Genomic DNA, 15,833 nt, shown 5'->3' with positions numbered 1-15,833 from the left:
CATCTCCCTAGTCACTCCGATGGCCACGTGTCGCTCCTCGATCAACAGCGATTTCAATGAATGATGCGTTGATGTGGACAAAAAGTGAATCCTTTCTCGCCTTTGAACTCTGGTGTTCGTCGTATCAATCCATTTTGATTGTCGAGCAACTTGTGGGCACACCATAACTTGTTAGTGGGAAGTAATTTGCAATAGAGTGACTTACTTTTATTGCTATATTTTATTGTATTTTTTCACTTCACATCATTGTTATTTTGAAAAATCCTGCCAAAATTCTGTTGACTGTTTGTTGTCGACAAGAGTCTATGTTTCATGAATAACAAGGCTGTGTTCTGTACATTGTATTCCATCTTTAGTCTCCTGTCTTTGCATCTGTTTTCATTATTTTGTTGCCTTAAAAGAGGGCAACGTTAAGTCGGTGAATTGGTTTGGATGGAGATGACCCTTAAGAAAAAAATCTCAGATTCACCATGGTAAAATCGGAGTTGACCATGCTCACCATGGTGAATGCAGCGTTCACCATGGTGAATTCAAAGTTTACCATGCTCACCATGAATGTAGAATTTACCATGCTCACCATGGTAAAATATTTCACCGTCCCAATTCAATATGGTGAAGTGCTGTCAGATTGCCATGGTGAAATTGAGACACATTATTTTATCCTTAGGGTAGGCCCCCTACACCAACACCTAACACTTTCTCAACCCCAATACTTGACCTGATCCAATGTATGTCTGCCTTTATCAGCCCAGAAACTCCCCAACCCAAGCAAAATCATGAAGCCCATCGCACTATTGTCCGTCTTCTGTCATGGTACAGGCAACGGCAATTGCGATTGGTGAAATCCCAATATCTTTCTGTCTGCATGGTCTGTGGGATGTGGAAACAATCAACCTCTGCCAGCTGCTTATCTATTCAGATTGTGAAGGCCTTGACACAACATAAAAACTCTGACGCGAAACAACTACCCTCTGCCAGCTGGTTATCTGGTCAGGTTGGGAAGACCTTGACACAACCTAAAAATTACACTAAGGTTACCGCTAATGAACTTTGGAGACGACAGGACAGCCTACGTAACAACCAACCTCTTCCAGCTGGATATCTGGTCAGGTTGGGAAGACATTGACACAACCTTCAAAGGGTCCTTTAGCTGTACAAGACAACATTACACTGTGATACAAGACAACTGATTTGGTTGTACCGTGGTAATCATCTCACAAGGACGGAAAATGGAACATTCAACATCTGCCAGCTGGTTATCTGGTCAGGTTCGGAAGTCATTGACACAACTTCAAATGGTCATTTAGCTGTACAAGACAACTGATTTGGTTGTACCGTGGTAATCATCTCACAAGGACGGACAATGGAACAACCAACCTCTGCCAGCTGGTTATCTGATCTCACGAGACTGGCAGTACACAATATCTACCTGACAACTCTTTAAGTACAACTTGAGTACTACTTGGTACCACAGTTATCTTAAACGTGCCTCTTAAATGACGTCAATATCTACATAAAAATACTTCACTTGATCAATTTGTCTACAGTGTAATTTTGGAAAGAAGCCCTCAAATTCGTTGTCAGTCCTCGTTTGATTTTTAGCCGTAGCACTAGCAGCCAATAGCTGGTCTCAAATCATCCACAACAATCAACAGAACATTGGGTTTCTGGGAATGTGCGATACCTGAAACAAATGCCAACACAACCGAGATGAAAGTGGATACAGAATTGTGACAAAGATACTGATGATAACATCACACATGCCAATGGAGTATTTAATTGTGCTGGCTCCTCAATTAGAAATTACTCGAAGAGAAATTTGTCCAAGAGACATCTCCAATAATCATATGGGCAGTCTCATCAGTCAGTCGGTCCTAAAGACATTTCTAATAAACATGGGGACAATCTCTTCCGAGTGGTAATCTGTCCAATTGACCACGACCAAGTATCGTAGGGGCCTATATGTAGACTAGGCCTGTGGTCTGCTGGTATGACCCATATTTTGGGTATTGTAAAATTGTTATGACAAATATATTAAAAAAACTCTTACATAAGAATATTAATTGGTGTAATAGGTATCTATCGATAAAATCAAGATCACTTTCAGGTTGATATTTCTTGAGATGAAAACGAAAGAACATATTAGTGAAGGCACATTAGCAAAACCAAAATATTGATCTTTCAGAAATTAGTTACGTATCAAACTTATCTTCTCAACGTTTTGAAGTGGTCTTGATCGCGTAATAGACGAACGCCTGCTGACCAAATACTCGTAGCACAGTGACATGTGCATATCTTTGCTAATTTTGACTATTTTGCTAACAGCCATGTATATGCAACATAGTTAAGTTATTCTAAGATATGCATGCATGCATGCCATGGTGACCAATATTGAGGATCACCGATTGTTGATGTCTGGGGCATGACCTATCCTCCCTTTGCATGCCCCTACATCCTCTATATAATGGTACCGGTACTGTTTACATCAGTCAAGGAGACACATATTGATGGATACCATCGGTATGTGGTCTTGAGAAGCCGGTCCCAATGACCACTCGTACTTTGGAAAGAAGCTGAGATTGCTCTGGGACTCGCTAGTCCCCACGGGCCCGGCTATAAAACACCGGCACCCCGACATGCTCGTCTTCTATGAGAAGGAAAAGGAGGTCCTAATCATCGAGATAGCTGTCAGCTCCGACAGACACGTCCTAGCACGTGCGGAGGAGAAACGATCGAAGTACTGTGGCTGTGACTATCTCATCTCTCTCATCATGTTGTCAACACGGTGGAGCAGCCAGGACTGATTCGGCCTGGCTGTGACTTCCTCATCTCTCTCACCATGTTGACAACTTGGCAGAGCAGCCAAGACTAATTTGGCCTGGCTGTGACTGTCTCATCTCTCTCACCATATTAACAACTAGGCAGTGCGGCGAAGACTGATGCCGCCTGGCTGTGACTGTCTCATCTCTCTCACCATATAGACAACTTGGCAGAGCAGCCAAGACTGATTTGGCCTGGCTGTGACTGTCTCTCATCTCTCTCACCATGTAGACAACTTGGCAGAGCAGCCGAGACTGATTTGGCCTGGCTGTGATTGTCTCATCTCTCTCGCCATATTAACAACTAGGCAGTGCGGCGAAGATTGATGCGGCCTGGCTGTGACTGTCTCATCACTCTCATCACGTTGTCAACACGGTGGAGCAGCCAGGACTGATTCGGCCTGGTGGCCTAAATGAGGGTGAGACACCTCGACGTGACCACTGAGAAGACAGTTCATGTGCACAGCCTTGCTACCACAGGGACAATGTTGACACCTTGCCTGTCTGAAAGTAGACATCCCGACCAGGCGATGCCAAAACGACAGTCCACAACCTAGCTGTCACAGCTAGGGCCTACATTTACAACCTGCCCCAACTAAGGTGAGCGACTTCACCAAGCTATGGGGTAAGGGCCGGAGAACGAACAGCGAACATTAACCCCTGATTGGACTTCCTCAGCATGACTGTAGATGTAACCATCAATGATTTAACAAATCTTCACTCCATAGGCTATCAACGTCCTTTTGGACCGCAGTGCGAAAAAGTATTGATAACCAAAATAACTCCCAAAATAGGCCTAAGTCCCAGATCTCACTCATGATATGACTGCAAGAGAAGATAGACTTGCCCAGAATCACACACTTGATGAACGACGAATGCTAGAGAATGCAAGACCAGTGACCTGCCAAAGATATCACACAGCAGATGACCAAACGATTCTTTCTTTGTAGATTTGACAATTAATCCTGGAAATCACACTTTGACACTAGTAGGCCTACTCTCAGTCCCAGGGAGCGAAACGACTGGGGGCGTAAAAATCTGGGAGCGAAACACCCGCAACTACACTTTCTAACGACAGGTGGCTCTCATTTCCTTTCAAAAGTTTCCATGAGGGAAATTTGAACTCTTCTTCTTAACTCTCCAAATAAGCAATACGAGTTTCGATGCCTACGTCAGCCTATGTTCGCTGATTCCTTAAATAGTAGGCGTCTCGTAATCATTAATTATTTAGGGTTTAAAAGCAGTAAAATTACCAGAAAAATGATTTTCAAAAATTTCATTTCATTTTCAAAAATATCACACGCGCACGCATTGATGCATTAACATGCATGCATGAACATGCATGCAATTATCACTTGAGGCTGAGGTTGATGATCTGGTAAGTGGTGAAAATATCGAGAATGTGGTTTTACCAGCCAGTATGCACAATGCCATTCGGCCCAAGGAGATCACCTTTTCACCTTGGAATGGCCACATGATTCGGGCGGGGCCAGGAAGGTATTCAGGAATTGGAAGTTCGAATAAAAAGACTTGTTTTTTTTGGGTAACTGCAAACACGGCTATCTTTATGGAAGTCATTTTCAATTTTGAGCCTTGCGTGTAATCTAATCTTGCTCCAAACCCAACCATTGCCCTAACCCTGGGGCCTCGCCCCAGTTGCACTTCAATCCCAGAACCCTAACCAATTCTATCTAAAACACTTAAACAGCTTATCCTCAGTTTAATTCCGGAAATTGCCAAATTGTTCTCAATGTTACGGAACCATAAGAATTGCAACTACATGTATAATTCAGCAGCATTCAGTTTCACCAACACCAAATTATGAAAATTAAAAAGGAAAATTCCCTGCACCCATCCAACAGTTTGCAGTAATAATTCGTTAGTCCCTGTTGTCCAAATGAATGATAGTGGCACGTGTTCCACCACCTGGCAGGAATGGAGCTACCCGGCTGGACATCAAAACAGGAAGGATGACAAAAGAGTTTTCCTGCAGACATTAACGCCACAGTAAAAGGCAGTCAAAAATAATTTTTTTAAATGGGGCATTCTTTCGTACAATGACATTTTCGGCTAGAAAGCTGACAAATGGCTGTTCTTATTTCCACTATAACTCATTGGTGAAACTTTCTAAGAAAACGCTAGCTCGATTTTGAGGCCGGGTGATTATGTAAATAATAGTTTGATATTTAGGTGTGGATGGATTTAACCTCCTGTTCAGAGATGGTCAGCGACAATGAAAGGCTTTATTTTGACTTGAGGATTGGCAATGGCAGATGTGCCTGATTATGATATTTGTTAGAATGGGAGATAAATCTTAAAAACTGACCATAGCAGCGTAGGACACCTCATCTTTTGAATCTTAGAATGCCTTTCTATAAGTCAGGCACACGTCGCTGTGATGATGACACAACAATATTATGAAGTTGACACTCATATTACCTAATTGGTATGAGAAAAGTCATACTGGGTTCTCCACTGGGTTTTCTCGAGGTAGGGTGGCACCCTTGAAAGAAGTTTTGCAAGTGTGCACTACACAGTATGGTGGCCAGCAGCTTAAGGTAGAGTGGCTCTTAAGATAATTTGTGAAATTCTAGAGCTCTTCCAAGATAAGGTGGGTGGGCCGTCCAGACAAAAGGCCTTGTGGAGCACACGGTTCATGATCGGTAGCAACTGCCATGAACAGTTTGGCCCAGAGCTGTTATACTTTTATAATTATTTGACGTCGCACTTATTCTATCACAAGTTCACTTTTAACTCTTTGCTATGAATATGATGGATGGTATTTTCAGTCAGTGCATTATGATGTCATGCTTATAAACTGCAAGTGCGGGTTCTGAACTTCTGTTGTAAAATTATAGCATATGAAATTGCCACTGAAATTTAATGGTCTGTATCGAAGTGGTCCATCTTTTTTTCAAATTGTCAACTGTTTTTTATCTGGATAATTATGATAAAAACTGTTAATGTTACCATGGAAAATAGATAATGACTGGTATTGATTTTCCCTCTTGTTATCCCTTCTTCATTAATTACTTTTAAAAACTCCACCTGTTGCAAGTTGTGCTGTCAGACAGTCAAGACTCGCTCTTCACATCTCTTATGTTATGAATGTTAGGTTGATAAATTTCATTGATTTGTCGATATGGCAGTGGTAACCTAGGTGACAGAGAAAAAGAGTCTTATCCTATGGATTATGCCTTAAAACTATTTTCTCCGTCTCTGTTGAGAACATTGTAAGCAGGTAAGAATCGGGGCTGGGTCAAGGATGATTGAAAAAAAGGTGACTGCCGAGTCCTACTCAACACAATGATATTTGAGGTCAATTTCAGATTTTTCTAAATTCCCATATTTCACAGTCGGTTTTGAAAATGTTTCTCAAAATAAGAGCCCTGACGCTAGGAAATGCCAAAAATAAGGAATGGGACAACAATATAACAAACTTCATGTATTGAATAAGTTGTCATGTGGCATCATCTGTTTTGATATTAAAGGGGTATGCCATTCGTTCACATACATTTACTCCAGGTCCAATTAAATCTAGTTTCTATTTCTAAGGCCAGGCGATGCCAAACGTGCATGTAGGGGTGCGTGTTATTGGTATACAATTGATGCAGGTATCATGTTTTCCAATCGCTGCCTGATTTAGGCTGTACGAACACTGGGTTTGTCATAGAGAATACAACAAGGTAGGTGTATTGTGTCATACTGTCAATCATATTTATTCATTAGTCATGTCATACTGAGTTCAATCATCTTGTGTTCTAGTTTGAAGCGTTTCTGCTTGGTGGTGCTGATGCAAGGCTGGTCCAGACGGCAAAAACTTGATCCTCATCAGAGGTAAATCAACAAATTTGTTTTGTACAAAAAAAATCTGTGTTCATCTGAAAGTGTGAACAAATTGAAAAAGTATTTTGCAGACAATAAGCTTTTTATGCAAACATGCCAAAGGTGTCATCTTGTAATCATGTCTGATTTAAAAACTGAATCATTTCATGCTGGTTCCCCTGGCTAATTTTAGCTAAAGAAATAAGGTAGCTTTTGGTTACAGTCATTGCTTTTAAAAGATGAATGGTAATGTCACTGAAGTAGTGCAAGAGTAATAGGATGTGGCACCCTGCCTCAACATTTTCTTAATGCCCTGCCGTTTTCATCAGTGGCCAATGTATTTCCTTTACAGGGCCCTTTACACTGCCTTTCTCATACTCGGCCCTTTTTCTACCTATTTTTTCAGGTTTCTTGCTGAAACTACGATGTGATCCAGTTGAAAAGTGGATAGCTCGCTGGTAAGTTTTTGACCAACTTCTTCTTTATATGGAAGAAATGTTCTTTAGACATAAACTTTGGGTTTAGATTGACAATGTGCTCCTCACCATTCACTATCAGTTAGCATGCACAATGAAAGAAAAAATCATCATGGTTAATGATCTTGTGTTGATTTTTTGAGCTCACCTGGTCGTCGTCGTCCATTAGCGGAGCATGTTTGGTCACCGCTAGGGCTAGATGGCTAAAACTTGGTGTGATGGTAGCTTTGGGCAATATGCCCAGACGTATGTTTCTTTTTCGTGATATGACCTACTTTCTGGCCTCCAGGCGGCCATCGTGGAAGTAGTTTTTTTTCCTTTTTGAAACTAATGGTTGTACGTAGAGTGACGAAATATTTATGGTGGGTGTATCTTATAAGATTAAATGACATGTCACCCGGGTTTGTGATTTGACCTACTTTTCAAGGTCACAGAGGTCAAAGTTCACTAGATCAACGATAGGTGGCACATTTCATTTCTATTTGCGCTAGAAGGTTCTAAACTTGTGAGGACATGTATCTAGGAACCCTCTATCCTACCCCAAATATTTGTCCCGCTCAGTCTTCAAATATGGCCGCCAGGCGGCCATCTTGAAAATTAAACAAGGTCTGATTGCAACCAAATTTCATGTGATTGTATATCTATGTATTCTCTACAACATCGCTGATTTTCAGTCAAATCCATCTACCAATATGGCCGCCAGGTGGCCATCTTGAAAATTAAACAAAGTCCTATTACCCTGAAACGAATGATCGGATTGCAACCAAACTTCATGTGATTATGTATCTATGTACTCTTATCATAATCCCTAATTTTCAGTCAAATCCCATGACAGATTTGACCACCAGGCTGCCATCTTGAAAATCCAACAAAGTCCTAGTGCTCCTGAACTGTTGAACAGATGTCAACCAATTTCCATGTGACATGTACACTCTTCAATAACCCTGAAATTCAGTCAACTTTATAACCAAAATGCTATTCTTAGATGGTACCAGTAATTTTCTTTGGTGCCATTGAGCCAAGAAGAATAATATTATTCAATGGAATCAAAACTGGTGAGACTATCCAGAAACTGTTCTCCCCATACTATATCCACTGCAAATGGCATGCATTACATTACCCGAGGTGAGCACATGGTCCATGGACCATTTCATTTATAAAAAAGCTCTCATTTTCATTGCGTTTTTGTTTATTCAATATTCTGTTGTAAATGAGAACCATTTAGGACAATTACTAGGTTTTAGTACGTGTCTCTGAGTTGGCTTGTGTCATGAACCGTCGGGACACGCATGATCGACGCCGCCATCTGTCTGATTGTTTCTTTGTACAGCAGCGCCTGTGACTCAGGGTGAGTACGAGTTTTATATTTTATTGCCAAATTAGGATTTGAAATAATTCTTTGAAAAATTGTTTGCTATGAGATGCAATTTATCTCATTATGTCATGTGTTGGGTGAACAGCGATTGCTGGAAGGGCAACTTAGGCCATGGCGAATGCTCCTGATGATGATGGTGATGATGATTATAAAATAGGTTAACAACTCATTTGATATTTGCAAAGTTTATGGCTGAATTTGTGACTGCTTTCCAAATTTGGCACTGCTGTGCATACTCTCAATCGTGTTATGTTCTTTTCAGCAAATCATTTCAAAAAATTGTTTGAACAGAAAACGTTCACTACGTTATCTATTTATTGTTCTTTGAAATATAATCTTTATCATCTTTGCCTATCACATATTGCTGTCTCAGTTCTTATTTGGAAAAATCATTGTTTTGTGTTGTCTTTTACTCTTATCAATATGTGGGTTTGTACATATCTAAAAGAATAAAGAATCCACATTTGGAAAAAAATTTTAGTGTGTAAAGAAAACTTTAAAAAGCAATGCTCGGTGATTCAGGTATGGTTTGCTTGTCATCGCAGACCTGACGAATCTCATTGGCTGAGAACTGAATCAGACGGTAAATTGTCCACTCATAGTCATAATCTGGCTTCCCGCCAAACTGTCTGGGCCAAGGTGGAAGTGTCAGAGATTCGAAATTTCCACTTTTTACGTTTTGGTAGAGTTCAATTTCTTCACCAAATTACTCTTGCTTCTGATTGTTATGAAGATTTGAATGTATTGCCATTGGTAAGTTAGATTGTTGTTAGTTGTTGTACTTGTACCATTTAAGGAAACTTCATGTTTTCCTAATTATGCTATCATGACTGGTGTCGTTTTTCTCCACTTGTCAACTTACACTATGAACCGCCAAATTGTCCTGGCATCTTATCATCAAGGTAAACTTTCGGGCAAACAAGCAAAAGTGTCTTTTTTCAGCAAAATTTTGTGCCCTTTACGATATAAATTTCGGTGCCGAATATCAGCGCTAGAATCTAATGCATCAGGTTTTTTGGATATTTCGATTGCAAAGATTTCTGTTTTATGCAGAAATAAGGTAAGTCTAATAAGGTAAGTAAATTTCAATATATGGTCGATTTGCCCATTATTGCAAAGTTTGAAGAAATCTGTTTGGTCTTACCTTTTGCAAAATATCAATAAATGAAATTTGCTCATTTTGGCAAAAAGTGAAAATGGTTTGCCTGAGATTGTGAAATTATTATGCTCCTTGAAAGTTCACAATTTCTTTCTCCATTGGCTTTGTTCTTATCTGAACATGTCTTTTAAACAAAATGTTATTTAAATTCCTCAGCGAAAAAGTAATCAAGAACCACACATTTCTATCAGTAAGTTTCAATTTCTGCGTAGATATTATTTACCAATCCTACAAAAAATTAAACTGAAATTAAAAGATTTTCCATAAAACCTATGTTTTATGGTTGATTTTTAAAGGTTTTATCTTAAAATACTGACTCATGTGGTGCCAAAATGAAAAAAAACTCAATGATAGGCTGAAAGATGGGTGGTTAAAACTGAGTCTGTCTGCCTCTGAATCTTGACCGCATTACATGTTGGTCCTGTAGACATTTGTCATCTTTCAATTGCCAAAAAACAATGCAAATGACTCGCCTGCTTTCTGTAGCCAAAGAATGTTGTCTCTGTGTGCACAGGATCTGACGAAGGCATGGGTGTGGCTACTACTACTAAGGGAGTCCTAGATCCAGGCCCTGAGGTCATAGGGGCGCCATGCCAGCTGTTGGCAGTGATGGGTGTCTAGAAGATCAGTTTTCAGCCTTCTGGATAAGTTGTGGCACTGCTAGTGTGGGCCGGTCCATTCTTTGATGCTGTCCATGCCTTGAAAGATGGGCTTTGCAAGTGAGTTGTGTCGGCATACGTACCCAAACTAGTTGAGCTTCTGTCTGTTCACAATGGAAAGGAGTGTCTCATGATTCCACAAGCTGTCTCTACCTCTTATCGGACTGACACATTGGTTCTTTGTTGTAGATAGGAGATGCCAAGTTGTTCTTTGCTGTTGACCATCCACCTTTTCCTTGTTCTTCCTTGCTTCCTCTCTCCTGCGTCATTCACCACTAACTCTCATTATCAAGCCTAAAACATCACTTGTAGTAGGCCAAACAACACTGATTTCCTCATCAAAGTTCACATTTCAGTAGCAAACACAATATTTGGGCTAGCACCACTTGAAAATGGGCAATTTTACTAACTTTTAGATTCGTGAACATGTCAAGGTTAGTATGTGATTGGAATCTTACCCAGTGTGACATCTGTGGTTTCTCCCCGTATTTCAGTGATTCCTTTACACTCGTCAGCTAGAGATGGGCTAATATTTATAAAGACTAATAAATGCTTTTACTACAGTTTTCTACAGAGATGGCTATAAGTGTAAATGTACATGAAGTTTAAAGTAAAATCATTTACTAGTCTTTTATAAATATCAGCCCATGACTTCAACATAAAGGAACACCAAAAACATGTCAATGTGTCAGCGTTCAGCATTCCGAAACAATTGGGGGAAACACTCAGAAACGGAAACCGTCAAAAGCCTTACACCGGCTTTGCCACTATGGTTTCCACATTGCATCTGATGCAAGGATGGGTGTGGCTTGTTGGCATGTTTCAGAAAAAAAGGCTGGATGTTGGCTTTTTCAAATCTTTCTGTTATTCTATCAGTAATGTTATTTGGTACATGTTGACTGGACTCGAGAATCCTTCGGTCACGTCATCACGTGACCTAATGAAAAAAACTTCAAACATCTGTCATAAATCAACATAACTTGATGTTGAAAAACGTTTTTGTATGAAGAAATCATACGATATTGATGTCTCCCCAGTTTTCAAAAGCTTTGTTGAAAACTTTTCCAATTCTTGCATGTCTTGAGTATTTTGATTTGATGAAATACCACACCTACTTTGATTGAAGTAAAGGAGATCGTTCTTTGTCTCGGACTTCCCACAATGCACCACAAGTTGCACTCATCGTCTCATCATTGCAACCTAGGAAAACGAAGCGGCATTTTGTGTTTGTACCTCTTTTTATGATTGAGACCTCATTTTGGAATTGAATCATATTAAAGTTTTGGTAAGAACAGTTTACTTCTTCTTTTATTTTCAACCGATTTTGATATCCAGATACAGTTGACAATATCTGTCCAGATATCACATTCATCTACAGACTGTGTTACTTACATCAAATCATTCGAATGAATAAGTACCATACTCTTCTCAGTGTAAATGTTTTTTAATTTTTAATAACATTGCATTTATGATAATAATGTCAATGTAGGATTGTTTGATTGTCGACGAGATTGGTAAATATCACGTTCGTGTTCTCAAGCTGTAGGAATGAGGTCAGCGCAAGAAAAAGCGACAAATCTATTTTCGTTTCGTGGCTCTCTGAACAAAGGATTTGATGCATTGCATTGCAAGTATTGCCTGATAGGTAAGATTTCAAAGCCTTTTGTTTGTTGGTGTTGTTGAGGCTTTAACTTAAGAATTAAACCCTTCAGATAGACTGATAGCCCCATCCTCTGAAAACCTGATGCTGAAGTTTCTTTCAACCAGCATAAATTATGATTCAAATCAGATTGATGTAGAAACGTTGTCTCCCAATCCCCACATTCTTAAATTATGCAGTTATTCCAGCTCCCATTCCCTTTGTAAGGAAATTGTCAAGTTTTACCTAACTTAGCCTAGAAAAATGCAGTTATAATTTTGCCTGGGCTGGGCAAATTGAAAATGTATAGCAAATTCTACTTTTTCGCAAAGATGAGAGTCAGTTGAGACCCAGGGGACTACCCTTTCGATTTCCTCAGGCTGCTTATTGGTATCAGTATTCATGACTAGAAGCCAGACAGGAGGAAATCAGTCTTTATAGAAACATGCTTTCCTTACCAGGTGTTTGACCTTGGATGGCCACCAAAGCAATGGTATTCCTCCAGCAAGGTGGGATGTTCGAAAGTTTTTACTTACCAGTACCGTTCGGCACCAGTTGGGTTTATTGGGCTGGTCACACTGTCTTAGGCCTGAGATAGAGTCTATGCAAGCTACTCATGTTTCTTACTGGGTGGGGTCTTTTGCTTGCACTGGTGTAGAAGCCAGATACAAGGAACCTCAAGATTCATGTCTTGCAGTTGAGGTCCTATCTTGTAGTTTGGATTCGGGGAACAAGGGATGTTGATGGGCAGATGGAGTTGCTTCCATACCAGTCATACAAAGGAGTAGTCGCCAGAAACACTTCAGGGAGTTTAGATTCGGTCTTGTGCTTTTGACTCTTGCATTTTTACTAGCCATATGGTGGAAGCCTTCTCTTCCTTGCCCCCTTGCTCATTTAAGCTTACAGTGGTTTCCTTAGTTACAATTGTCTTTTTCTTCCGGCCAGTTAGGTTGCTGCGAGACGCAAAAACCAGCAGAAATAAATTGGGTTAGCTCTGATTGTGATGGGTCTCTCAGCAATGTGCAACAAAATTGATTGTGGCATTTGTGTTTCTGCTAAAGAGTGATGACGGGACACATCACTCTGACCTGTTCTTGATGTTCTCTCATTGCCCTGCCTTTTTTCAGTTGTGGCCAAAGCATTTCTATCTGGCAGGCCATTGTGCCATGCTTTTTTCAGACCGTGCACCTTTCAGTACATGCCACAGAAATTGCATACCAAGTTTCACCCCAACTCCGGTATACAAAGGATAGATATTCAATAGTAGCTCTCGCTCCTAAGCTGCTGCCTCTTATAAGTCATATCAGGTGAACAGGTCTGCTGGGACTTCCCGTCACATGTTTTACCATAACACGCTGTTTATTCCCATCTTTAAGGCTATCAGTATTCTTATGGGGCTACCACGAGTTGCTTGATGATGGTTCCAGACATGGCCGTCATTAGGTATGCAGACATCGATGGCTGTTGAGGCAGGCTAGGGTATGTACATCAAAAACTTAACGGCAAACGTCCAAAAATCTAGCTTCTACGATACTTTGGTGTCTGTCGTTTTATCGTCATCGTCATCCGTCGTTAACTTTTGACATAAGAGTGGCACCTTTCTTAACCACTCAACCCTTAGAATAGATCTGCAATTTGTAGATAATAGGCCCTACGTCTCTCGAGCCATTGTCTGGCGTCTTTTACTGTGAGGATCTATTGTAAAGATGGTTTGTTTGCCCCCGACCCTTGGAGGTACCTGTGTATCTGGCAAAGGGCCTATACTGCCTCGAATTAACTGCTGATACTTACAAAGAACTTGTCCTTGATAACTTTTCACTCAATGCAGTGTCTTCCGTCTGCCGTCGTCATTGTCTGTATCCTGTTTCAAAAACAGTGGCACATTTCTTAACCGCTAGGGCTATGAACTTGAAACTTTATACACAGGATCCCCCCCCCCCCCCCCCCCCCCGGGTCAGGTGACATCAGACAATGAATTTGGGTCCGATCTTATACTTGACTTGGCCATCAGGGGAAACATAAAAAGTGTAATATCTCTCTCATGAGTGACTCGTTTTCAATAAAAAGTTTATGTTGGGTTCTCCTAGCAGATATCTAGACGGTGAGCACAATGGCCCGTGGCCGTTTCATTATATGTTAGCTATAGATGCATGAACATTGCTCGTTAGGCAAGACCTTCTAGAATGTTTCTTAACCAGGATGAATTCCTTACCACCAAATATCTAGACGGTGAGCACAATGGCCCCTGGCCGTTTCATTATATGTTAGCTATAGATGCATGCACGTTGCTCGTTAGGCAAGACCTTCTAGAATGTTTCTTAACCAGGATGAATTCCTTACCACCAAATATCTAGACGGTGAGCACAATGGCCCCTGGCCGTTTCATTATATGTTAGCTATAGATGCATGCACGTTGCTCGTTAGGCAAGACCTTCTAGAATGTTTCTTAACCAGGATGAATTCCTAACCACCAAATATCTAGACGGTGAGCACAATGGCACCTGGCTGTTTCATTATATGTTAGCTATAGATTCATGCACATTGCTCGTTAGGCAAGACCTTCTGGAATGTTTCTTAACCAGGATGAATTCCTAACCACCAAATATCTAGACGGTGAGCACAATGGCCCCTGGCCATTTCATTATATGTTAGCTATAGATGCATGCACATTGCTCGTTAGGCAAGACCTTCTAGAATGTTTCTTAACCAGGATGAATTCCTTACCACCAAATATCTAGACGGTGAGCACAATGACCCCTGGCCGTTTCATTATATGTTAGCTATAGATGCATGCACATTGCTCGTCAGGCAAGACCTTCTAGAATGTTTCTTAACCAGGATGAATTACTAACCACCAAATATCTAGACGGTGAGCACAATGGCCCCTGGCTGTTTCATTTCATGTCAGCTTTCGAATATGACCTCCAGTTTATCCGACAGAATTCTTCTTTCTAACTGACTTTTGAAAAACTTGTTTACCTGACATGAACCTAAATCAGCCATACCAGTAGACCAGTTCTCTTTTCTTCTCATAGAGAAGCAGCATTCAAAATTCAGACATTGGTACATCTATCTAACAAACTGCAGAACGATTTGCAAACAGACCCAGGCCAAATACTTGCCAGGTGAACAAAGACCCTTGGGACTTCATCGCCCTTGTTTAGCCTTAACTAGACTATTCATTTCCATCTTAAAGGCTATCTATATTCTTACCGGGTCGCCATTTAATAGCTCCTTGATGATGGCTTCAGACACTGCCATCATTACTTTTGGAGGGGGTAATATTGGACTGTTCACAGTTAACTTGTAGCTTACAATCAAGCTGAGATAAAGCCCATATGGCAGTTGTCCAAACCACCAAACCCTGGTTAAGATTGGGCAGGCTATCATAAGTTCTTCGATGATGGCCTGAGACACTGCCGTCATTAGTTTTGGAGGGAGGTGATATTAGGCTGTTTGCAGTTGACTTGTGGCCATAATCCGGCTGAGATTGAAAGTCATATGGCAGTCTTCCAAGCCAAGGAGGATATTGCAGCCTTTCCTCATGCTCAAATAGGAATAAATATTTGTTTCGTGGAGATTACCTAAGCTTATTAACCCATGGTCTTGAAATTGAAGGGAAGCTTAAATCACAACCAAAAGAAAATGGGAAAATCCTGTTGCAGTCAAGGGGAAGGAGTTTCAGATTCTGTTACTCTGGTTCCACTCCAGTTGTAAATTTTAGGCTAGCTTAGTACAGTATCTACTTGCTGAATGTTGTAACATTGTAACTTGCTCTAGTGTAAAGCTAGTAATTTCTTCATGCCGTCCTCTCTCTTTCTTCAATCTACTGTTACCAATGATACACTCATACTGCGATAAGAATCAATGACAAAAGAGGG

This window comes from Lineus longissimus, chromosome 10, assembly GCF_910592395.1.
Source record: "Lineus longissimus chromosome 10, tnLinLong1.2, whole genome shotgun sequence".
NCBI classification, from domain to species: domain Eukaryota; kingdom Metazoa; phylum Nemertea; class Pilidiophora; order Heteronemertea; family Lineidae; genus Lineus; species Lineus longissimus.
Note: the sequence above shows the minus strand (reverse complement) of the source record.